This window comes from Manis javanica, chromosome 16 (assembly GCF_040802235.1).
Source record: "Manis javanica isolate MJ-LG chromosome 16, MJ_LKY, whole genome shotgun sequence".
In the NCBI taxonomy this organism is placed as follows: domain Eukaryota; kingdom Metazoa; phylum Chordata; class Mammalia; order Pholidota; family Manidae; genus Manis; species Manis javanica.
Window position 1 is genome coordinate 33796787 of NC_133171.1, and position 24638 is coordinate 33821424.

Below are 24638 nucleotides of genomic sequence, written 5' to 3' on the forward strand. Positions count from 1 at the left end.
TTCGAATTGCATTTCCCTGATGAATAGTGATGTTGAGCATGTTTTCATGTGCCTGTTGGCCATCTGTATGTCTTCTTTGGAAAAATGTTTATTTAGGTCTTCTGCCCACTTTTTAATTGGACTATTCATTTTTTGGGTATTGAGTTGTATGAGTTATTTATATATTTTGGATATTAGCCCCTTTTTAGATATATCATTTTTAAATATAGTCTTAGAGTAGGTTGCCTTTTTGTTTTGTTGAGGGTTTCCTTTGCTGTGCAGATATTTAGTTTGATGTAGTCCTACTTGTTTATTTTTGCTTTGATTTCCCTTGCCCAAAGAGATGTATCCGGAAAGAAATTTATCATGCTGAGGTTGCATAATGTGGAACTGCTAGTTCTACAGTTTAGAAAACGGTAACATGGCAAACAACCCAGACTGCCTCTTCTTACAGGTTCCTCAAGGGGTAAACTGAGGGAAATGGTTCAGAGGATGATGAAACCATGTAACGCAAGGTTTGTAAAACCATACAGGCACCCCATGTGTACCTACCTCCATATTACTAAAATGTCTCTTCCTGGTTGTCTAGGGGAAAGAAAGATACAAGATCAAAACTAAAAGGAAGTACTCAGGGAAAAAAGTTCTTGCTACTGAATGAATAAATAAATAATTTGAAAATAAAATAATTTGGCTCTAAAATTGTCCAGCTGAAGTCGTAGCTTTTAAAGATATCAAAGCTGGACATATTGAAAGTGAAGTTTAAAAAGAGAATTATCCTATAGAGTAGTAAAAGAATAACAACAAGGTTAGGTTAATAGAAACCAAATTAAGTTCTTTATCACTCTTACTAAAGGTCCTCATTTGTGGCACTATCAAGTTGAGTATAATACTCACTTAACACCCAAAACAAAGCAGGTGGGTGTTAAGCTGGTGGACAAGAAGACCAGGGCAAACCTGAAGCCCAGAAGTCCTCTTTCCATCTGAAGACTCCAGGCTTTATGAGAAGCGGTAAGAGCACAGCAGAGTACGGAGTGCGAGGAATAAACGCTGTAAAATAATTTAACATTTTCTTTAGCAATTACTTATTCCTTTTCAAAGAGAAGAAAGCTGAGGCCTCAATACTGAGAAAAGTGTATTTGAGGTTGTTCTTTTTTCAATAGAAATTCTCCCTATATCTATTACCAAAAACTGCTGCTTGAAAATTTAATTGAACGTTTTCAATACTTAGGGAGTTGTAAATAATGGCAACCAGGATGGTAAACAATAAATCAAGGTCCTTTGAAAATACTAGCTTTCAGGTAAACAGTAACACTCCCAATACTTCCAAATTGAAAATGACAAATTTAAATTGTCTAGTATTTTCAATAAACATAATCTAACATCATACTGCTAGGTACTGCATGTGGGGGAAAGGGCTACGGATAAGAAGGGAGGAGTCTCATTCTTTGTTGTCTTTCCCCTTATTGCTCAAGGACAAAGAGAGCTATTATTGTCAGGGTCTATTCCATGATAGACAGAAAGGCCATGACAGACGAGAGAGTCATGTTCCCCGTGTCTGTGCGGGCCTCTCATCTGACTGGCCGGCCCCTGGCCATCTCCATTTTAGGACTTTGGTCCTGTCCAGGATAAGTCTCATCTTAGGACACAGCCTTTCATGTTGGATCAAGGAGAAGCTTTTAATTATATGGTGCAGTGAGAAAAACACTAGGAGGTCTGTGATCCAACCCACATTCTGCCACCAATAGCTGTGTGACTGGGCTGTGACCAGTTTTCTCATCTTTCAAATGAAGAGGATGGACTAGATCAAGGTTGGCAAACTTGCTCTGTAAGAGTCAAATAATAGATATTTTGGGCTTTGAGGGCCACATGGTCTTTGTTCAGCTACTCAACTGTGCCATTCATTGCATTGTAGCATAAAAGCAACCACCGATATTATGTAATCAAAGAAGTGTGCCTACGTCCCAATCAAAATTCACATACAAAAACAAGTAGCAGGCCAGATTTGGCCCAAGAGCTATAGTTGCCACCTCCTGGACTAGACGTCCTCATATCCCTTCCAGCTCTAAAATTCTATGAGTCTATAATTCTAAAAATGAGGTAGGCAGAGTAAGACCTCTCAGACAAGCTTGAACTGGCCACGAAGAGCCTGCAGATAGATCCAGGAAGACTTCAGGGCAGCTCAGAATGCACTGGTCATCTCTGGAGCCTATAAATCAGCCTGCATCTAGCAGTACAGTAAAGCGAGAAAAATGGAAGTTGCAAGGATTGAAAAAGAAATAATAAAACTGTCATTAATAGTGGGAGATATGGTTGTATATATTCAAAGAAGGAGAAATTATCAGAATAAGTAACACATAAGCTGTTCAGCTATCTCTTCATCTCAGATTTATCCCATTTGCCCCCTGACCTGAACAGTATTGAAAGGAACAAAATTTTGCAATCTCTTCCGCCCTCTTGGCTTCTGCATAAATTCAGCCAAAAAGGGCACTGGCTGAATATTAGTAGAGGCAGGAAAAAAATATTAGTGAGTAGAAGTATTCATATTAGGAAGTATTATTTCTCTCTCTCCCTCCCTCCCTCCCTCCTACGGCATCTCAAGTAACTCCTGATTCTTTCTAGCCCCTGCTTCGTCCTGAGCTTTCTGTGGTTGTGTTTCTGCTGAACGATGCTGGTCTCTGGGCTTCAGCAATGCTGCCCCTTGTATTCCTGCCCCCTAGAAGTGGAAGCAACTTACTGCTCTTTTATAATTTGGGTTGCCCCATTACTTCTCCTCTTTTGATTCTCAATTCATCTATCATTTGTGTTACACAACCCCTTTTATTAAATTCCTTCTGTAAAAACACTTAGAATAGTTTTTGTTTTCCTGGTTGGAAAACAAGTTGTTATATTCAATATATAAAAATTAATTTTGTTTCTCTATATAACAGCAAGAAACAGAAAATGAACTTTTAAACAGACACTATTTGTGATAGTGTCAGAAATATAAAATACCTAGGAAAAAATAATAAAAGACATGGGAGTCTTCTACACAGAAACCTATAAAACACTATTAAGAGAAATCAGAAAAAAACTAAATAAATTAAGAGAGAATTATTTTTTATATAGAACATGTAAGCACTAACTATAAAAGAAAACATGGATAAATTAGGCTTAATGCTTTTAGCCATAAAAAATACATGATTAAGACAAGGGAAGGGAAGAGTGCGTGTACTTTTGCTTTGCTTAATAAACCTTTGCCTCTTAAAACTGAAAAAAAAAAAAACAGACAAGGGAAGAACAAACCATAAAGTAGGAAGATCAATATATTTGGAGGAAGGCCTTCAAAATCTCTAAAACCTTCCTACATATAAAAAAAATAAGGAAAAACAGACAATGCAGTGGAAAATTGGGCAAGATCCAAACCTCAAAAACAAGAGTAAGAAGTCATAAAATACTTTAAAAGCAAATTGTAGGATGCTAAAACATAAACGAAACATATTGCAGTACCGCTAAGAGGAAAATGAATCTCTGAACGGGCTTTTTGAACATATATATATATATATATATATATATAGAAATTATGTTGAATGGGTTTCCATATTAGTGAGTAGAAGTATTCATATTAGGAAACTTTCAGGAGAAATGTCTTTATGTTAATCTTCAAAGAGAAAGATTTACAGAAAAAGTTATTGGTAGAGAAGAAAATAAAATTGGACAAGAAGCTAAAACATAAAGACTTTCCAAATAGCCAGTGAAGGTATAAAATTGTGGCCTCATTACTAATGTAAAAAATGCAAATTGAATAACACTACATCATACACCAGTATGGCTAAAATTAAAAAGATTGACAATACCTAAGATTTGCAACTCTGTGGAACAACAGAACTCTCCATTAAGCACTGGAGGGAGTGTAAATCATTGCAGCGACTCTGGAAAGCACTTTGGCATTGTTTACTGAAGCTGAATATATACATATTTTCCAGCAATCTGCTCCTTATTATACACCCAATACAAAACATACTTATATGCCTCAATAGACAGACATGTTAGGATAGCCAAAGACATGATATAAGCCAAATGTCCACTGACAATAAAATGGATAAGTAATAATATATCCCCATAATGGAGCACTATACAGCAATAAAAAAATATACAGATATATACAACAATTTGAATAACTGTCTCAAAATACAGTTAAGGAAAAGAAGCCTGTTCTGGACACACTCCATTTGCCCTGCTTCGCTGTTCTGTGCCCATCTCTGTGTCTAAGAGCCCAGCCAGTACAGATTTCTTCAAGTGAGCTACATGACTTAGGTTTTTGTTCAGATTGCACCACTCAGAGGCCAATGAGAAGGCAGGGGGAGAAAGGTCAGCATGTTTGTTCCTTTGGACCTCTGCCAGGGCACAGCTGGCAGCAGCTACCCTCTGCTGCAGGCCACATTGCTGTTGAGCAGCCCTCTCCTACTGCAGTAGGAAGCACGGGGACCCTGTAACTGCTTGCCCCTGCAGGCCTGGGGTACAAAGGATCCCTACATCCCCACTTACAGTAACCCTGGGGTACTGCAACATCCCTTGTCAGTTTCCTTCAACCTTGCACACAACTTATATATAGTCTCTTTATGAAACTTGAAAATTCTCCTTCTGAATATGCTACTTGTTTCCTGCCAGAAACCTGACCCATACAAAGCCAGACCCAATATTATGTTTAGTACATATGGTGTGGGAGGGGTCACGGGGAAAACAGTGTAGCACAGACAAGGCATCTTACTGCACTGATGGCAGTGACTGCAATGGGGTATGGGGGGGGCCTTGATAATATGGGTAAATGTAGTAACCACATTGTTCTTTCATGTGAAACCTTCATAAGAGTGTGTATCAGTAATACCTAAATAAAAAATATAAAAAAGCCAGACCCAAGAGGCTTACTAACTACATTCATATGAAGTTTAGAAATAGATAAACTAAACTACAGTTTGAGAAAATGTATACACAGGTGGGAAAAAATAGAGAAACGGAAGGAAGTAATTACCATACAAGTCAGGAGAGTGGTTAATTTTGGGAAGGGAGGGAGATGTGACTAGGAAAGAACACATAGGAGGAGTCTGGGGTCCTGGCAATGTTCTATTTATTTACCTGGGTGATAGTTAAATACTCTTTTGCCTTATAATATTTTATTAAGCTGTCTATTTAGGCATTGTTACTGTATGGTTGCCATTATCCACCATAAACATAGCTCAGAAAAAAAGTAAAATAAGGGGAAAATTTTGATTTCTGCATCCAACTGAAAGTGCTATTGTTTTAAGAACATAGATGTCAAGTGAATAATTGAATCAGCCTCACACAGTTTGGAGAGGAAAGCAGAAATCACGAGTATTGAAAACGGTTTCCTCTAATTGTACTGAGATTTAACCAGGGATATGTGTTGATAAGCCTCTGGTCAATGTCTTTGGCCCAGAGGAGACTAGAACAAAAGGCAAGAACACAGAGCCCGAATGCTGGGGCAAGAGGGACACAGTGAGAATGAGAAGAAAGAGATCAAAAAAGATTTCAGAAACACGCAAGACCAAGTTATTGTTAGTATTGGAAAGGCATGCGGATACAAAAAGATTATGCAACAAATGTACGCTTACATCTGGGCTTTCATATTAATATGAAAACCATTTTATCTGATATGTTCTTTTAGTTATGAACTTCTGGATAATCTTCATGATATCTCAGTAATTAATAGGGAGGTAGAAAATTCAAAATGTTTACTTGCCCAGAGCTATAAAGTAAGTTTCTAAATAAAGAAAAGTTAATAGTCTGTTACAATATTATAATAATACAAACTATATAATATAGTCTATAATAATATAGTCTATGTTAAATGTGTTTCCTAGAAAGCAAGCTCATTCCCTGCCCAAATTAAAAGTAAAATGCAAAATATTTGGAAAATAAATATAGGTTGTCAGATGAATGCAGACTATTTATTGTAGTCACATTAAGGCCTTGTTAAGTAATAGTGTAACCTACTATGTGAAAGAACTACAGACTCCAACCTAGTACTATTAGTTGCATGCATTCAAATCATACAAAAAGATTACATAAATTACGTATTTGTGTAGTAAGTGACATTCCAAAGGTTATTGAGTGCATAGCCTCACGAATCAAGAGACAAGCACCATCTCTCAAGAGTCTCAAAAATTGCCCATTAGCCCAAAAACTCATTAGACATTTTAAAAATAACAAAACATTGTTCCATTAGAAAACTTGTCTGTTGTGAAAATGACACAGAACATACTTTACTCAAAGGACGAAGGCTTAGTTCATAACTGACTTGGCAGACAGCCTTCTGTACTCCTTGATGGATTTAGTTAGAGTGATGAGTCCCGTGGCCACAGCACCTATACTGGAATACAACCTACTATAAAAGTGACATCTCTGGAATTTCTTTATGAATCTGGGATATTATAGGAAGTAGCATTTTCCACATGTAAATATTTTGTCATATTCTTTTGAGAACTAAGAGAACTAAATTGCATACAGGATTTAAAAATCCTACATAGCAATTTAACCTCCACATGAAATGCCACATTTTTTAAAATTTTTATTTCTTTTATTGCCACTTGTATTTTTAAATTTTTCTTAATGTTACATTATGTTTGTGTTTGGAATAGCTGATCCTTGTACATGGCATAAAACTCAAATGCACAAGGAGGTATTCTATGTAAAATCTCCCTCCCATGCTTCCTCCAGGCAACTCCCCATCGGTGGGCAGTCGGTCAGTGCAAGGGAGAGGGGCCACCTCACAAACACAGACTCGGTCTCTCCCTCCCCGCTCCTAGGTAGTGATAATGAAGGACCCACCTCTCTCTCTTCAAAGACCCTTACAACCAAAGCGATCTAGAGGGGCCCTCTTAAGTCCCTGGGCACACTAGGAGGAACAGTACCCTATGAAGACAATACAGGCTTAAATGGACTGACCGACCCCGAGTGGCCACTGGGTCACCACGGTCATCACTGGCTGGCTTATGCAGCACCACACAGAGCTCAGTCTCTCCCAGTCCTTGAACCCAGCTTACGAGGGTTTTTCCATCAACAGAGGCTCTTGCTCCACTCCGTCCTGGGTTGTCCCATTAGCAAGTGGTGTTCTCCCGTCCACTGCTGATCGAGAGCCCTTTACAGACACTCACAAGGTCCCACAAGTTCAGTATTTGCCATTATGGTTGCCCTAATTATATACACAAAGTTTTGACATTTAACCTACTTCATATGAAACAAATGAACAGTTTTGTCATATAACATAAACTCTATTTCTTATACCAGTTTTCCTGATCTTTTGGTTTTATTGAACTTATCTTACTTCAAAAAGAAAGAGCGGGATACTAGATTGAAATGTAGTGAAATTTGATGGAATTTTCAATGTTCATCAGTCATTGCTAAAGGGTGGCTCTCGAAACTTAGGATGTAAAAAAGATAATCCAGAGATCTCAAAGGACACACACCAAACAGAAGTAATTACTTCCTCTGGGCTGGGAAAGGAGGATTGAGGATGTATTTGCATTCTCCTTGCCAATCTGCATTTTTTTCCTGAATATATGTACTTCTATAATATGAAGAAACTATAAGCTATTAAAACTATATAAGAGGCTATTGTTCCCATTTACAGATGGCAAAACTGAAGCAGGGATGTCCTAAGTGCCTACTACTGTACCTCGGAGATTCAGTAGGGAAATGGAATTTGAAATGAGATACCTCCAGTTCCTAGTCTATCTGTTAGTCCACTGACGCTTCTGTCTTCTTTCATAAGAGTGCTGTATCTTGAAAGCATCTCTCGAAGACACCTCTGAGGTTAATGCCTTAGAAAAACCCATCAAACATAATGACTTTGATAGAGACCATTTCACATTACTTCTACCAATCTATTTTTCTTGGTTCATGCACTCAAAAATGTCTAACTTTTCCCAATGACAAACTGTTCACACTGATTTCAGTTTTTAACAACATAGGCAAAGATTTAAGCTGACTGTCTATGAAGTGAAAAGAAAATGAGAGTAGAATTCAATTCTCCAGAATAGATAGGGAATGTGCAATACATCTCCATATTAGGAACCATCAGTATTGCATTACCCAGAATCCACTATGGCAGCAAAAGAGGATGGTCCTGGAGGCTTCATGAGATCCCTGGAGAAATCTCTCTCCTCCTCCACCCAACCCCACCCCCATTCATTCCCAGACCATTCCTTGCAGCTATCAGCTATCAATACTGCCAGGATAGGTGGCTCCAGAGCCCTGACATGAGAATTTTGTAGTAGAGAAAAATACAAAATATGAACTATGGAATTTCTAGAGAACAGAGGATTCTGATGACATATATTTAGTCCAATCCCCTCACAGACAGAATATAACAAGGGTCAAACCTGTGACTTCATTACCAAATGGTAAGCTCTGCTTAAGGATTTGCATCCCTGTGAAGTAATGAGGCTGTTTGTTTAGTTTCCCGAATACATTTTCTAGAAAAAAGGAGTTGGAGTAGAACTGGGGGGTCCTTCTCAAGGAGAATAGAGGAAAGGGGATCTGTAAGTGACAGGTGCCTTACTGCTCTCTCCCACCCCCTTTCATTAGGCCTGCTATCTCCCCTCAAATATAAGTGTTCTATCTCCTCCAGGTCATATATCCTAAAAAATACAACTTGTCACTACTCCGTGTAGCCACTGGCATACCTCGTGAATCAAGAGAAATGGAGTAAAATGGATTAAGCTGAGCTAGGCAGGTCCAACCTTTAACCTGTCAAGCTATCTGGAGCAAGGGATTAGGTCCTAAGGGGTAATCAGCAGTCTAATTCAGGTGTGATGAGTCAGAGAGATCTCTCTGGGTCCCCTTCCTCATGGGTGAGATGCAAGTCACCAGGCAGTAGAACATCATACAGGTGTAACTATGGAATAGAGCCAAGAATCAGGAGAAGGAAAAGAATGGAACAGAGATGGTTAGAGAAGAAAGTATGGAGCATCTATGCAATTTTGGATTGAGGAACCAGTCTACTGTTTGTGTTTAATTTAGCAATGGACAGAACACTCAGGGTTGCATCTGACTGGCCTAAAACAGATACGACTATTTGTAAGAAGTCTTCCACATCTCTGTGTGAGAGTAGGAATTGTCAGATAAAGGTCCCATGCAAAAATAAAGTGCAACTAATGAACTGGAATTCTACTTTGTTTCTCCTTAGTATGTGTATCAGTCAGGCTCCTGGTTGTAAGCAACAAAAGTTGACACTGGCTGATAAAGCATAAAAACGTATAATAATCTGTAGATGTTTAGAAGTGTTGGCCAAGTTGGCCTAGAGCACAAGGCCCAAAGATGGAGCTTGGGTATAAAGTCAAAAACCACGGTGCAGCTGGCCTGCTAAAGAACCGCCACCACTGCTCTGGCTCCTCTGGAGCCAGAGGAACCATGTGGCCCACTGCTGCTACTGCGCCTGCAAGCAGGAGGCTGCAGGCAGGCCTGCTTGATCACAGCCCTCCCTTCTCTATCAGTCTCTCCTGGGTGTATCTGATGGCTAAGTCCTAAGACATGCTACATTATAGCTGCAAGAGAGGCTGTCAACCTGCAGTTTGACCCTGCACTGAGGATGTGGGACTCAAAAATGGAAACCTCTCTAAGCAAAGAAAAACTACTAGATAATAGGCAAATTTTGACAGTAATGCCGAGATCATTCAATGGGGAAAATACACTTTCCAGCAAATGGTGCTGAACAACTAGATATCTACATGCAAAAGAATGAAGTTGGAACCCTTCCTTATACCACATACAAAAATTTACTCCAAATGGAGCATAGATTTCAGTATAAGAGCTAAAACTGAAAACTCTTATAAGAAAATATAGAAGTAAATCTTTGGGTTAAGTAAAGCCTTCTTAGATATGGCACCAAAAGCATAAGTGACCAAAACAAAACAAAGCAATAAATAGGATTCATCAAATTAAAAACTTTGTCCTCCAAATGATACCATCAAGAACGTGAAGGATGATCACAGGAAAGGAAGAAATATTTGCACATCATATATATGCTTTGATTTCTTCCTCTTCACCTCATTGGTGAAGGAAGCATTTCTGTCCTAAAGTCATGGAGATGGCTGAACACCCACATGAAGCAGAAGAAATCAACAGCAGTTTGTTAGTCCCATCAACTCCCAGCCCAGGAGGATACCATGACAGGCAGGGCCGTGTGGCTGCTGCACTCAGGAACATAGTAGAACACTAGGAGCTGCAGAGGCCACTTCATAGTATCAAGAGGGCAGGATGCTCCCTGGTTGCAAAAAAAAGGTGTGGTTGGCTTATTTAAATAATTCCATCAGTTAGCAGGAGGTTGAAACCTGCTACTCAAGAATAAGCAGGAACTACATTTGATCCCTTTGATGAGGAGAGTTGTTTGGTTACCGGACCTCACACATGGAAACAGAGCAGGGAGGGCAACTAGAAATTAGGTCATTCAGGGCCCTCCCAAGGTTTCCAGATGTCAAGGGAGCACATAATATTGAACCTTAATTTTACGCCTTATTCCACCATAAGACATCAAATCTTATATGGGACTTTAATCAAAGATATATAAATAACTCTTACAACTGAATAATGAAAATACAAATAACCCAATCTAAAAGTGGGTAAAGGATTTCAATAGACATTTTTCTAAAGAAAACGTACAAATGATGATAAGCCCATGAAAAGATGCTCAACATTATTAGGCATTAATAAAATGCAATGAGATACCACTTCACATCCACCAAAATAACTAATGAAAATGACAGACAAAAACAGTTGGCCAGGATACAGAGAAACTGGAACCCTCACGTATTGCTGGGAGGATGCAAAATGATGCAGCTGCTTTAGAAAACAGTTTGGCAGATCCTCAAATTACTAAACATAGAGCTACCGTATGAACCAGCAATTTTACTCCTAAGTATATACCCAGGAGAAATGAAAACATATGTCCACACAAAAATTTGAACATGAATGTTCATAGTAGCATTATTCACAACAGCCAAAAAGTGGAAACAACCCACATGTCCATCAGCTGTTGAATGGATCAGTAAAATGTGGTATATTTATGGAATGGAATATTATTCAGCAATAAAAACAATTAAATATTGATACTACAATATGGATGAATCTTGAAAACATACTGAAAGAAAATTGTTACAAAAGAATATCTATTGTATGATTCAATTTATTAGAAATGTCCAGAATAGGCATATCTATAGAAACAGAAAATAGATTATTGGTAATCTATGACTAGAGGGTCATAGATGATGTGTGATTGCTAATGGTTATGAGGTTTCTTTTTGGAAGATGAAAACGTTTCAAAATTGATTGTGATGACAGTTGCACAACTCTGTGAACATACTAAAAAGAATTAAATTGTACATTTTCAATGGGTAAACCACATGGCATGTGAATTATTGAGATATAAAGCTGTTATTTTTTAAAAAGGTAATGAGTAGCCTGAATATGACTGATTCTATACTAGCTATTCTCAAATATCTATTTGAAAGTTCTATTTTAAAATATTTTCACAAACTTTGGAAACTTCTCTCTGTAGCTTATTGACTAGTATATACATACATATATGTGTGTGTGTGTGTGTGTGTGTGTGTGTGTATAAATCTCCTATAATATTGCCAGTGGTGGTGTTGACGGCAACAGTGAAAAATACAGTAATTAAGAAAGTAGATGAAAACTGAAATTTCATTTGTTAACCATCTTTGCAAACAAGGTTTAGTGAACAGACTGATAATTTTTTTAGAGAAGGAATAGGTTGATAGAGACCTACCAGATGAGAAAATTACATGTAAAAACTGTTAGCTAATTTTTCCAAGGTCACACAGCCAAGTGATGAAGGTATTGTATATTATGGAAACCTAACACACCATCTGAGATGGTCAGCCTCCATGATGGCCCCCGATGATCCCTGCCTCCTGGTATTTACATCCCCCTCTCTTTCCCACCACTCATTCTGGGGAAAGCTAGCTGTATGATACGATGACTTCCAGGCAATCTCTGGGGAGGTCCATCTGTCGAGGAACTGAGGCCTGCTGACAATCACATGAGTGAACCAAGAAGCAGATCCTCCCCTAGATGAGCTTTCAGATGAGACTGCAGCCCCATCAGAGACCATTAGCCACAACCATTCAGCCAAGCCACTGCTGAACTCCTGCCCCAAAGAAATAGTGAGATAATACACTTGTTTAAGCCACCAGATTAGGGAGAAGTTTGCTACACAGTAATAAATAAATAATACACCATTTATGCCCTTCTACTCTAAAAGCTACTTATCTGGGAACTGTTAAATATTTATAATGATTTCTCAAGCTGCACAACTTAAAACTCAAATTGTAATTATGCTGTTTAGGTAGAATTTGATTTACATTTCTCCATTTAAAGAGAAGAAAATTAAATATCACAGCAATTTTTAAAAATTTTATTAGCAGTTTTTTGCTACTCTGATGAGAACAAGGTATAACATTTTAAATTAGGGTAACTTCCCAGGTAAATTGTTTTTGCCTTTGCTACCAAGGTACTTAAGTCTAATCACATCAGATTCCTTCTGGTGCATGTTCCCTCTGGTGGGGCCTCCAAAGGTTCATTGGAACAGACCAGTATTGTGGATTCTACCTCCTGCCCTCCGTCTGTGCTACCTGTAAACAATTCCACTCGTGTTTCTAAATCCACTCTGAACACATTTTCCAGGAGCCCCCCAATGTTGCTAACAGAGCTAGACAAGTGGGAAACTATGGAGAAAGAAATCAACCTATTTTATCTTCTACACTGTGGAAACAAAACACACAAGAAGAGAAGTATATGCACAATAAAATTTATTATTGACATCCACTGCCCTCCTGGGCTCTTCCCCTCATTTACTGAAGACCCCAGCACCTGGCTCTCAGTCTTCTCCCCTTTATTCACATCATCATTTTCAGTGACCTCACTAAGAAAATAGAAGCAATCAATCAGACAAGACTTCCCCACTTAACATGTCGAAAGCAGAATCTTCATTCCCAAATGACTCTCCCAGTCATCCTCATCTACCTAAATACTGAAGCCTGAAACTCTCCCTGGAGTATATCCACAATTTCTCCCTCTCCCTTAACCTCTATCCATGTTCAATCCAACAAGTCCTCTAGCGACTACCTCCAGGATGTGTCCTGAATCCACATCCATCAGGTTGAATACCACCAACCTAGGACAGGCTGCCTCTCTCACCTGTAATATTGCAACCCTCACTTTTTTAGTATTTTTTCCCTCCAATATACTCCCACATGGTATCCAGAAAAATCATCTAAGAAGATGACACTTAGGAAACTCAGTAACAGACTCACAACTCCTTACCTACTTCTTCAGCCTCATCTAGTGCCACTCTCCTCACGCATGAACTATAGTCACATGGATCTTTCACTTTCCAGTGCAAATCATGGTCTTTCCTGCTTAGGACCTCCAAAATTATCATTATAAATTGTAAATATTTAACCCCTTCCAGATAAGAGGCAGCTTTTACTGTAAGTAGAAAGAGCATAATGGCATATCAGTTAACCTATTGGTACATAACAAATTTCCCCCATCCCATCCACCATACTCTTTACCTGACTAGTTTCTATAATTATCTTATGTATTGTAGATTAAACATCATACAATTTCCTGACTAGATCCCCCCTTATTCCTTCTTTTTATAATTTTTTACAGATTATAACTATAAATGTACTCACTTATCTATAACATCCCTACCCCTACTAGACTGTAATAAACCATCTCTTTCTCATTCTTCATTCTGAACTTAATGTCTAGGATAGTGCTCTGAATATACTAAGACTTTATTAATATTTATTGAATTAATAATAATAATGGTATGAGATTCATAGAATCAAAGAATATTCAGTTTAAGAACTATAAAATCAAAAGACCTTTATAAACACATTGGCCATTCTTTTATAAAAGGTCCATGTGTTATCATTTTGCCTTGCATTTAAGAAGTTTATTAATTACAATAATGAGAAAGTACTACATTCTCATTTCTGCCAGCTGTGTATTTGTGTATACATGTATATGAGGTTATGTTTTTTTCTTAAAAGTCCTTTTCTATGCTTCTAATTTCTGTTTCCAACCTTTTTATTCAGATTGAAGGGGAACTGACCCCCCCCAAAAAAATACTCTTGATTCCTCCTAGAGAATTTGACCTTAAAAGGCCACCTATCAGAAGCCTAAAAATGTCAGCATTTCCCCAGATGCCGCAGCTTGTCTCATTTCTTTAACCACTAAACTAAATGATAAATCAAAAATACTCTGAAGGGGGAAAAAACTATCAGAAGTCTTACTTGTAAAGCAGAATTGAAGTTGAAAAGAAACTAGGAATGAAACACACTATATGGGCATCAGCAGCCACGGGGGATTCCTGCCAAAAAGTCAGAAATAGCTTCTCAAGGGTAACCATGTTCAATCTATTTTATTTCTTTTTATTACTCTTCCCAGGTAACACAAAACTTCAAGCCTTTTAAGAAACGTGGCTTGTGATATGGTCTACTTATATTCTTATTTTATTTGATTCAATTATTCTCCAATAATTCTCCCGATATTAAAAGTCCTTTTTACAGTTGTTCTATTTCCCATTTCCAAAGTCATTGACCTCCTTCCCTAAGGTAAGGGGAACGCTCTGTGAGTGACAGCCTCGTTTACAGACAGCAGGAGAGGACTTGGCAGCTGTTTGAAAGTGTCAAATGAGATAGCCTGAAGAATGCCACAGAAAAGTGTCACCAAATGGGGAAGCAACGTCGTGCTGACCAGACAGCCTTCTTGTCGTCCGCTAACAGGATTCTCTGACGTGTGCCTCTGGAGAAAGATTTGCTAGATGGTAGAAATTTCTTTTTTTTACCACCTTTCATATGACTTTCATATGACCTTCACAGTCTCCAAACTCTCACAAGCATAGAGATTGCCTTAAAAAATGCAAATAATGAGAGGAAACAAAAATATTTAATTTGAATTAAAACATAGTGCCCTTTTGGGAATCATTTCATTTTTTACATCTCAAAGTGCCTCTAATGCACCAAACTTTTATAACAAAATTGATGTTTTTATCCATTTCAATAGGCACATCTGCGAGTATGCCAAATTATTCATTTGAACTGATTATTTAAAAAGCATGTGATCAGGTAGTAATTGGCCAAAATTCTCTAAAGTATTTAAGTATTTAATTCTCTATGCCTTTGGCACATTCAGTCTCTTGATGGGTTCAATTTGTTCATTTACTAGGCATTTCTTAAACACCTACTGTGAGCAGGCACAATTCCAAGCACTTAAAATCAAATGAAATTAGAAATTCAGTTTCTCAATTGCACTAACCACATCTAGGAGACATTAAATAGTTCAAGTCCGGTAGGAAAGAGAAGAGAAGTTAAGTGCTGTAGTAGGCATCAGAATGTCCACAAAGCTTTGCTTTTTTCTTTCATCCCCTTGCTTTCTCTGGGCCAGTCTTTCACCGGAATCCTGATCTATTTCTTCTAATCCATGGGCTCTCCTATCTTTATCTCAAAGTCAGGATGTTCAAGACAGATTTTGTCATTCTTTCCAACCCCAGCCTGGTTGCAACACCCAGTTCCCTAACTGTCAAAATAATAACCAACAATGAGCACACACTATATATAAGGCACTGCCCTAAAGTTATCCGATTTAATGGGTTATTGATTTAACCTTCAAAATATTCTTAGGAACTGGATTATATTTTTGGTCTATTTTAAAAATAAGGAAACCAAAACTTAGAAATTTTAGGGAACATGCTCAAATAACTAGAAAGTAATAAGTGTAGGCAGGTTTTGAGAATCTTACTCTAGAGCTCACTGTCTATTTTTTTTTTTCAGAAACCCTCTTAAATTCCCTCTTTGAAATCTTTTTTTTTATTTAATTTTTTGAGAGGGCATCTCTCATATTTATTGATCAAATGGTTGTTAACAACAATAAAATTCTGTATAGGGGAGTCAATGCTCAATGCACAATCATTAATCCACCCCAAGCCTAATTCTCATCAGTCTCCAATCTTCTGAAGCATAACGAACAAGTTCTTACATGGTGAACAGATTCTTACACAGTGAATAAGTTCTTACATGGTGAACAGTACAAGGGCAGTCATCACAGAAACTTTCGGTTTTGATCACGCATTATGAACTATAAACAATCAGGTCAAATACGAATATTTGTTTGATTTTTATACTTGTTTATATGTGGATCCCACATTTCTCCCTTTATTATTATTATTATTTTTATTTTTAATAAAATGCTGAAGTGGTAGGTAGCTGCAAGATAAAGGTAGAAAACATAATTTAGTGCTGTAAGAGAGCAAATGTAGATGATCAGGTGTGTGCCTGTAGACTATGTGTTAATCCAAGCTAGACAAGGGCATTAAAACATCCACAGATGCAGAACTAAATTTTTAATTTTATTAAATTTTGAAGACTAATACTTAATTCTGTTACTGGATATGTGAATTTAATTTTTCAACTGTAATCTTATGAAATCTAAATACAAATCAAGTACTTCTGAAGAAAATTTAGCTTCCAAGTTGATAAGTGCTGTAAGTGTGAATTATACATTAGATTCTGAAAAACCTAGTATGAAAACAAGGGTATAAAATACATCATTGACACTTTTTTATATTGACTACATGTTGAGATGGTATTTTGGATACACAGTAGTCCCCTATTACCTGCAAGGGATACATTCCAAGCCCCCCCACCCCCTGCCAATGGACAGTACCAAACCCTATATATACTGTTTTTTTCCTATACTTACTTACTTATCATAAAGTTTAATTTGTGAATTGGACACAATAAGAGATTAACAGCAATAACTAAAAATAGAACAATTATAACAATATACTTAATAAAAGCTATGTGAATGTGGTCTCTCTCAAAATATCTTATTGTACTGTACTTACCTTCTCCTTGTGATGATGTTAGATGATAAAATCTAACATGATGAGAAGAAAAGAGGGAATGATGTAGGCATTGTGACATAGCATTATGCTACCACTGACCTTCTGATCCTATGTGAGGAGGATTATCTGCTTCCAGACCACAGGTGACCATAGGTAACTGAAATGGCAGAAAACAAACCACACATAAGGGGAGACTACTGTATTACATTCAGTAAAAATATATTATTATGATTAATTTCACCTGTTTCTTTTTGCTTTTTTTCATGTGGCTATTAGAAATGTCTTAACGGACTCATACTTCCACTGCCCAGCACTGGTCTAGGGCCTATCTGCTGAGCCACTACATTACCACAGCTCTCAGGAAAGTTTTCATCCCAGCTTATGCAGAAACAAGGACCTATTACTCAAACTGGCTGTTCTAAATTCAGTTTCCCCGCCTTGTTCCCCACTGTCTACCATTTGTCTTGAAATATCTTATCTCCTTCACTCTCTAGCTTTCCTCTCAATGATTCTTTAAGAATTAACTCGAGCCCCAACATTATGGCTATTCTTGACACCTATTCCAAAACACTATTTTATCCTCTCATTTCATCATCAAAACATGGAAACTATCAAACTAGACAATCTGATCAATTATTCCATTACAAAATTGGCTCCAAGCTGAAACTTGTGGGACAGAGAGCATATTCACATACTCATATCCATATTCCAGCTTGTTCTAGTACCCTGTATCCCTGCCATTCATAATTCATTCAAATAATTCTTGAGTTCATTTACATTACAACTGCCACAAGTTCCACACATCTTCCACAACTACTTTCATTTGTATGAATTTCTTCACTCAAAGTTTAAAGAATGCCATAGTATTCCTTCACAGTTTGATGAAGATTATACATCACCTTATCCATTGTTTAATTTATAAATTTAGTCATGTCCAATTTCAGGTTTAACTTGCTAGTTTGAGGTTTCCAATAATCCTTTATATGGTAGTTTTTACCACCAAGAACCAACAATATAACTTGGGTCATTGGATCCTGATCTCCCATATCTTTATTAAGACACGTTAGAATTGACCATGGTCTTCAAGATTTCAGCTGAAAATACTATAAGAGAGCAATAGAATGCTTTCTGTTTTGTTTCTAATTTCCTTTATAGAATGCCAAGTATTTTAACTTTTAGCCATACATTAATCTGATATCATCAAGAAACATTCTATAACAATTCTTTGTTTTGGGGTAATAACCACAGACTTTCCTATTCAAAAAAGGTATATAACTATTTTATAACTCTATTTTGGAATTCAAATTCATTTGCCACATTTCTATTTATCTGTACTGATGTGTAAGTTTTTACTCCTCCCTTTCCCTGTCTTCTTGCTGTTGCAGAATTAAGTCTTGGGAGATAATAATAGTCATGGAGATTCCACCACCTATATCTTCCTTTTCATCATTTATACCACTGATTCTCAAATTTTAGCATGCTACAGCCTTTGTCTTACTTAATAATTCTGCACACTCACTGAATAATACTACTTTAAATATGTGAAATTGTTTATCTGGAAGTTTCTGGCAAAATGGTAAGATATCCAGGAAAAATTCCTGATGAAAAACATATATAAATGCTATATAACATAATGAATATTCTAATGATTACCTAGCTGATGTTCTAAGGAAAAAAAAAGAATATTCTTAGAGACCAACCAAAAGGTAAAGAATCCATAACCACAGAGAGACCTCACATTGTCTTTTAGTTACAACAATGTCTTATCTAGGAAACCCTAAGATAAGAAATAAAAGTTGCCTAAGACCTACAATATCTTTGGACTGCCTGGAAGAAACAAATGCAAATCCTCAATCCAGGGCATGCAGGATTTACACAGATAAAGTTTTAGTAAATATGGGCTCACATCCAAAAAAGGAAAAAATTACAGGAAAAGTTAGAGGAAGTAACAAATAGAATAATTATACATCAAAATTTCAGCTAATAAAGAAATTATAACTATACTCATCAAAATAATGAATTTAGCAGATATGGTAGAAAGGGAAGTTGGATACAGCTGAAGAGAGAATTAGTTAACTGGAAAATGAGTCTGAAGAGTGCAACAAGGAAAAAAGTGATGTACAAATAATGGTTTTAATTTATATTTATCTGTTCTTCCAAGAGGAGATAATAAAGAAGGAATGGTAATACATATAGAAATAATAGTTAAGAATTTCCCAGAATTGTTAAAAAATATAAATTCAAAGATACAGTCAGAACAACTTCTAAAATACTACCTAAGTAAAACTAGAAAACAATAATAGTGGCAAACATAAAGAGATGATCTTAAAAGCTCCAGAAAGAAAAGACAGCTGGCCTTCAAAGAAATAATAACTATGCTGACAATAGACATTTCAATAGACACAATGGAAGCCATAAGATACTAGGATATTTCAAGGTATTTTAAAAATAACCATCATTCTAGAATTATGTACACTACAAAAAATAAAGGCAAAGTATTTTTTTCCAGGCAAGCAAAAACTGAACGAAATGACCACCAAAAGATCTTCACTTAATGAACTTCTATAAGAAATACTTAAAAAATAAAATAAAATAAAAAGCCTGAGATACAAGAATGGTGAGCCAGGATATTGATAACATAATGAATCTAAAGTAATAATAATATCTAATTTTTAGGGTTCAAAATAAGACAAGCCTAAAATATTGTACAAAAATTAGATGTAAGGTCCAAGAGTATGATTGGAATTAAAGTATTCTAAGGCTTTCTTATAGTTCAGGAAGAGGTTAGATTTCAATTAACTTTAGGCTTTTAAGTAGATTATATAATAATTCCAAGTGTAATTACTCAAAGAATGGAAATAGAGAGCATGACTTCCACACCAGGTGGGAGGGAAAGGTGGAATTAAAAAACAAAACAAAACAAAACAGCACCATCCAACTTTAAAGCTTCTGTACAGCAAAGCAAACAACAGAGAGAAGAGAGAGACAAAAGAATGGGAGGACACGTTTGCAGACCACACCTGTGATAAGGGGTTAGTACCCAAAATATATAAGAAGCCCAAATAAATCAATAGCAATAAAACAAGTCACTGATGAGAAAATGAGCAAGGGCCTGAATAGCTACTTCTCAAAAGAAGACATACAAATGGCCAACAGGTGTATGTAGAGAAAGTGCTCATCACCATCATCAGGGAGGAACAAATCAAAACCACAGTGAAATGCCACCTCCCATCTGTTAGAATGGCTATTATCAAAAAAGACAGAAGAAAACAAGTGTTGGTGAGGCTGCAGAGAAAAGGGAACCCAGTACACTATTGTGGGAATGTTAACTTGGAGCAGCCATTATGGAAAGCAGTATGGAAGGTTCTCTCAAAAAATGAAACATAGAACTACCATATGCTCCGATAATTCCATTTCTGCATATATATCCAAAGGAAATGAAATCAGAATAAAAGAGATAGCTGCACTCCCATGTTCATTGTAAAATTATTCATAATAGCCAAAATAGGCAATCAACCGAAGTGTCCATTGACAGATGAATGGATAAAGAAAATGTGAGATATATATATATATATATTCGGCCTCCCAAAAAGAAGGACATTTTTCTTGGGAGAATTTGCAACAACATGGATGAACCTGGAAGACATTATGCTAAGTTAAATAAGTCAGACAGAAAAAGACAAATGATTTGTCTTCTCACATGTGGAATCCCAAAAAGTCAACTCATAGAAGCAGAGAGTAGAATGGTGGTTTCCAGGGGCTGAAGGAAGAGGGAAATGGGGAGATGTTGGTCAAAAGGTACAAAGTTTCAGTTATGCAGAGGAGTGAGTTCTGAAGATCTAATGTACAGCATGGTGATTGTTGTTATAATACTGTATTGTGCACTGAGCGTCTGCTAAGAGAGTAGATCTTCAATGCTCTTACTTCAAAAAAAAAAGCTATGTGAGCTATGGATGTGTTAATTTGCTTGATTGTGGTAATCACTTCACAACTATACTGTAATTATAGTTAATACATTTAACATTAACAATATCTTATATACCATAAATATATAAAATTTTGATTTATAAAATATAACTCAAGCTAGGAAAAATTATAAACTGATTAAAATTTAAATTTAAAAAGTGCAATAAATTCAGAAGATAGAAAAACAGTGTGTGCAGTAAAAGTACTAAATAAGGTAGTAGAAATAAATCTGAAATATTAGCAATATCAATAAAACTGGACTAAACTTGACAGTGTAAAAAAGCAGACATTTTCAAAATGGTAATAAAAAAAAGCAGCTCTTTGCAATTTACAAAAACAATGTTAAAGTGAAAAGGACAGAAAAAGAAAGTTAATGCATGGAAAAACTATCCAGGTTTTATGGAAAATTAACCAAATGAAAATAAATACAACTATTAATATCAGAAAAGGGGGAAGAAAGACTTTAAGTTAGTAGCTCCTAAATCTAGTTGCACATAAGAATAATATACACCTTTAAAAATTACTAGTATGCCTCATCTACACGAATTAACTCTGAATTTCTGGAGGTTGATCCTAGGCATGGATGTTTTTAAAAGTTCCCTATGTGATTATGATGGAAATAAGGATTAATAACTTCTACTTTAAGGCAAAAAGTATTTTTAGGGATGAAGAGATTCACAGTATGTTAATAAACAGGTACTAACAAAAATATTTCACCAGGAAGAAATAAAAATCCTAAATCAATGTGCCAAGAATGATATATCTATCGTCAGCATATCAAAATAAAGCAAAAAAAATGACATATTTGAAAAAATATTCATAGCATAAGTTTTTGAACACTTTTCCTGTAAAAGAGCTCAAGTAGAACAAAAACTAGAGGGGGAAAAATTCTTGGAAAATTTGAACTACTGATACACCTAGAACTCAGTACTCAATAATTAGCAACTACATAAAGAAAACGCATATGAAATACTTACAACAGTTTATTATCTAGTAGGCTTTAAACCAGGTGTCAACAAAACAACAGATCCTGGGGAGCGGAGAGCCTGCTGGAGTGGCCCAGAGAGGGGTCCACACGTCCTGTCCTCTCCGATGCCTCGCGGTACCTCCCCGAGCCGAGCACGGAGGCTGGGCCCGGCGGCAGGCAGCACGTCCCCCTCGGACCCTGCTGTCAAGGCAGAGGGGCTCCACATCCACCCCCGTCCGTCCACAGCACGTCCAGCAAGGAACCCCAAATGCACAACCTGAGGAAAGTAAGAGAAGGGCGAGGCTAAGGACGGGAAGGGGCAGGAGGCAGAGAAGAGCGGCATCACGGAAGGCAAGAGGGAAACGGAGAAAGGGGAGAGGTTGGAAACGCAAGTCTCCTCTTTGCAAAGAGCCATTTACCGCTGCACAAAGAAAGGGGCAGAAACTGTGTGCAGCTGACAGGATACATTTCTTTCTGAGTAAAAAGAAAATGGATGAACTTAGAAATCTACACGAACTGCTTTATAACAGAGCAGGCACAGTGTCCTCATTAAAGAAGAATGTGGATCAGATGCTTAGCTTTCCATTTGAAAAAGGAAATATTCAATATAAAAAGAAGGAAGAAATGTTGAAAGAGTTTAGAAATGCCATGTTCAAGAGCACCTAGGAGGTTTTGATTTGGAGAGATCAGGAGTAAATAGTGAACTGGTGAAGAGAATCTTGAATTTCCTAATGCATCCCAAGCCTTCTGGTAAACCACTGACAAAAATCTTTAAAAACTTCTGGCAAAGACAACACAAAAGGAACAGAATAATTCTGAAATGGCAAGGAAAGTTAAGAGAACCAATTCCTGAAATTCTGTCAGATAATCTAGCTGTGATGAAGATGAAAAAAACAAGGAATAGTCTTTAGATGATGAAGAAAGTGAAAAAAAGCAGCCATCAAAAAAGACATCTAAGCTAAAAACCTAAACAGAAAGCTATTTCTAAAAGTAAAAAAAAAAATCTATAAAAAGTTCTGATGTTAAGAAGGCAGATAGCAGGACTACCAAGAAGAATCAAAACAGTTCTGAAAGGAAAATAAATCTGAGAATAGTTCATATGATGAACATTTAAGAAATTGAAGAAACCTCTGACAGATGAAGAGTTAAAGGAGACAAAAAGGAAATTATTGGCCAATGCTAAGTTGGAGGGAGTCACAATGAAGCAGATTTGCAAAAAGCTATATGAAAATTATCCTGTTTATGATTTAATGGAAAGAAAAGATGTCCTTAAAAACAACTGTTAGCTAATTTCTGGAGACAGGGGACTAGTTCCCACAGATTTAAAGAAGTGATTTATGCCATTATCCCAGCAAAGAGAATGTATTTCCTTTCCTAAATCTTTGCAAGCATTGTGTTGGTAGACCTTGCTGATCTTTTCATCTTGAGTGTTACATAAGTGAGTTGTTGTTTTTAAATTGCACTTCTATGCAGTTTTTAGCTTAAAATTTTGCATGACCATTAATTGTTTCTTGCTTTTATACTTGTATTTTGTACATTTTGGATTTCTTTATAGAGAGTCATAGATTCTTGAACTGTTGTAATTTTTAGTTCATTCCATGTTAGCTTGTTTTGGACATACTTTTAATCAAGTAGAACAGAAACTATTATAACTGGCATTTATACATACAAAGACTATTGCAGTATTAAGAATGTGAAATATTTTGAATACCTATCTCTCGGTTAGTGTAAAAACTCAGTGGCAGTGTGTGCAGCATATTAAAAATATACAAGTTTCAGCTGTCCAGATGACTAAATCAGAAATTTTCTGCATGTGTATATATGTCAAATTGTCAGGATGACAGAAATGACAGATGCTATTTTTGTATTTTTTGAAACAAATTTGTTGTATATAAAGTGTTTTATTTCTTCTGTGCAGATCAATTCTTAAACTGATATAGGTAGGTGTTTTTACAGGTATAAACAATGACACGTCGGAGTTCAGCCAGATGGTATGATGGAGCATTGACAGTCAGAATTCATTGAAAAAAACTGAAGGAACAGATAGTTCTCTGCTTTGCCTCAGAAGTGTCATCAATTTGCAATTTTAGTGTTAACTCTGCAACAGTACATATATTTTATGTTAAGGATGGACCAAAATCAGCACATCAAAACTTTGAGTACAAGCACAATGAACTGATTTTTATTATTTTGCCCATAATATGCAAAAAATATCTTTGCATCCACAGAACAATGCAAAAATTATACATGTTAACTGTTAATATGTATTTTCACAGGTTTGACTTGTTTTTTAATAAAATTATTAAGACATTAGAGAGTAGTATAGTTAATGCAAATGAACGGAATAAACAACAAAGTGAGCACTAAAAAAAAAAATAACAAAAATGTGTTACCATGTAAATGATGTCCTTTTATCAAAATAAAATTGAACTAGAAATAAAAAAAAATTTTAACCCTTATATTTGGTAATTTTAAAACCAACTTTTACATAATGTTACTCCAATAGGATATTAATGGAAATCAGAAAATAGTCAACTAAATAATAAGGGAAATACTATATATCCAAATTTGGAAAATGCTGCTGAAGTAATTCTTAGACAGGAATTTCTAAAGTTAAACGATTACATTTTAAAAACAATGTTTAAAACGCACTGAAATAAGAATTCTTCTGAAATAGTTATTAAAAATTAAATAAATGTATGGTAGAAAATGATAATAATATCTAACCAATAGTCCTAAAATACTGGACAAAAGTTAGATACAAGATGCAATAGGTAAGAGAAAGCAATTAAAGGC

The 24638-nt window shown here is 36.3% G+C and overlaps 1 long non-coding RNA gene and 1 pseudogene across 1 annotated transcript in view; one reads left to right on the forward strand and one right to left on the reverse strand.

Moving 5' to 3' along the window:
* The window catches only part of LOC140846891 (uncharacterized), a 152163-nt gene that overhangs the window by 118748 nt on the left and 8777 nt on the right, over positions 1 to 24638 (reverse strand). The window contains exon 2 of the long non-coding RNA XR_012126388.1: positions 17009 to 17066. This is a non-coding gene — a long non-coding RNA (uncharacterized lncRNA). The remainder of the gene's footprint in view (positions 1 to 17008; positions 17067 to 24638) is intronic.
* Positions 21968 to 23177, forward strand: LOC108391557 (protein DEK pseudogene; annotated as a pseudogene).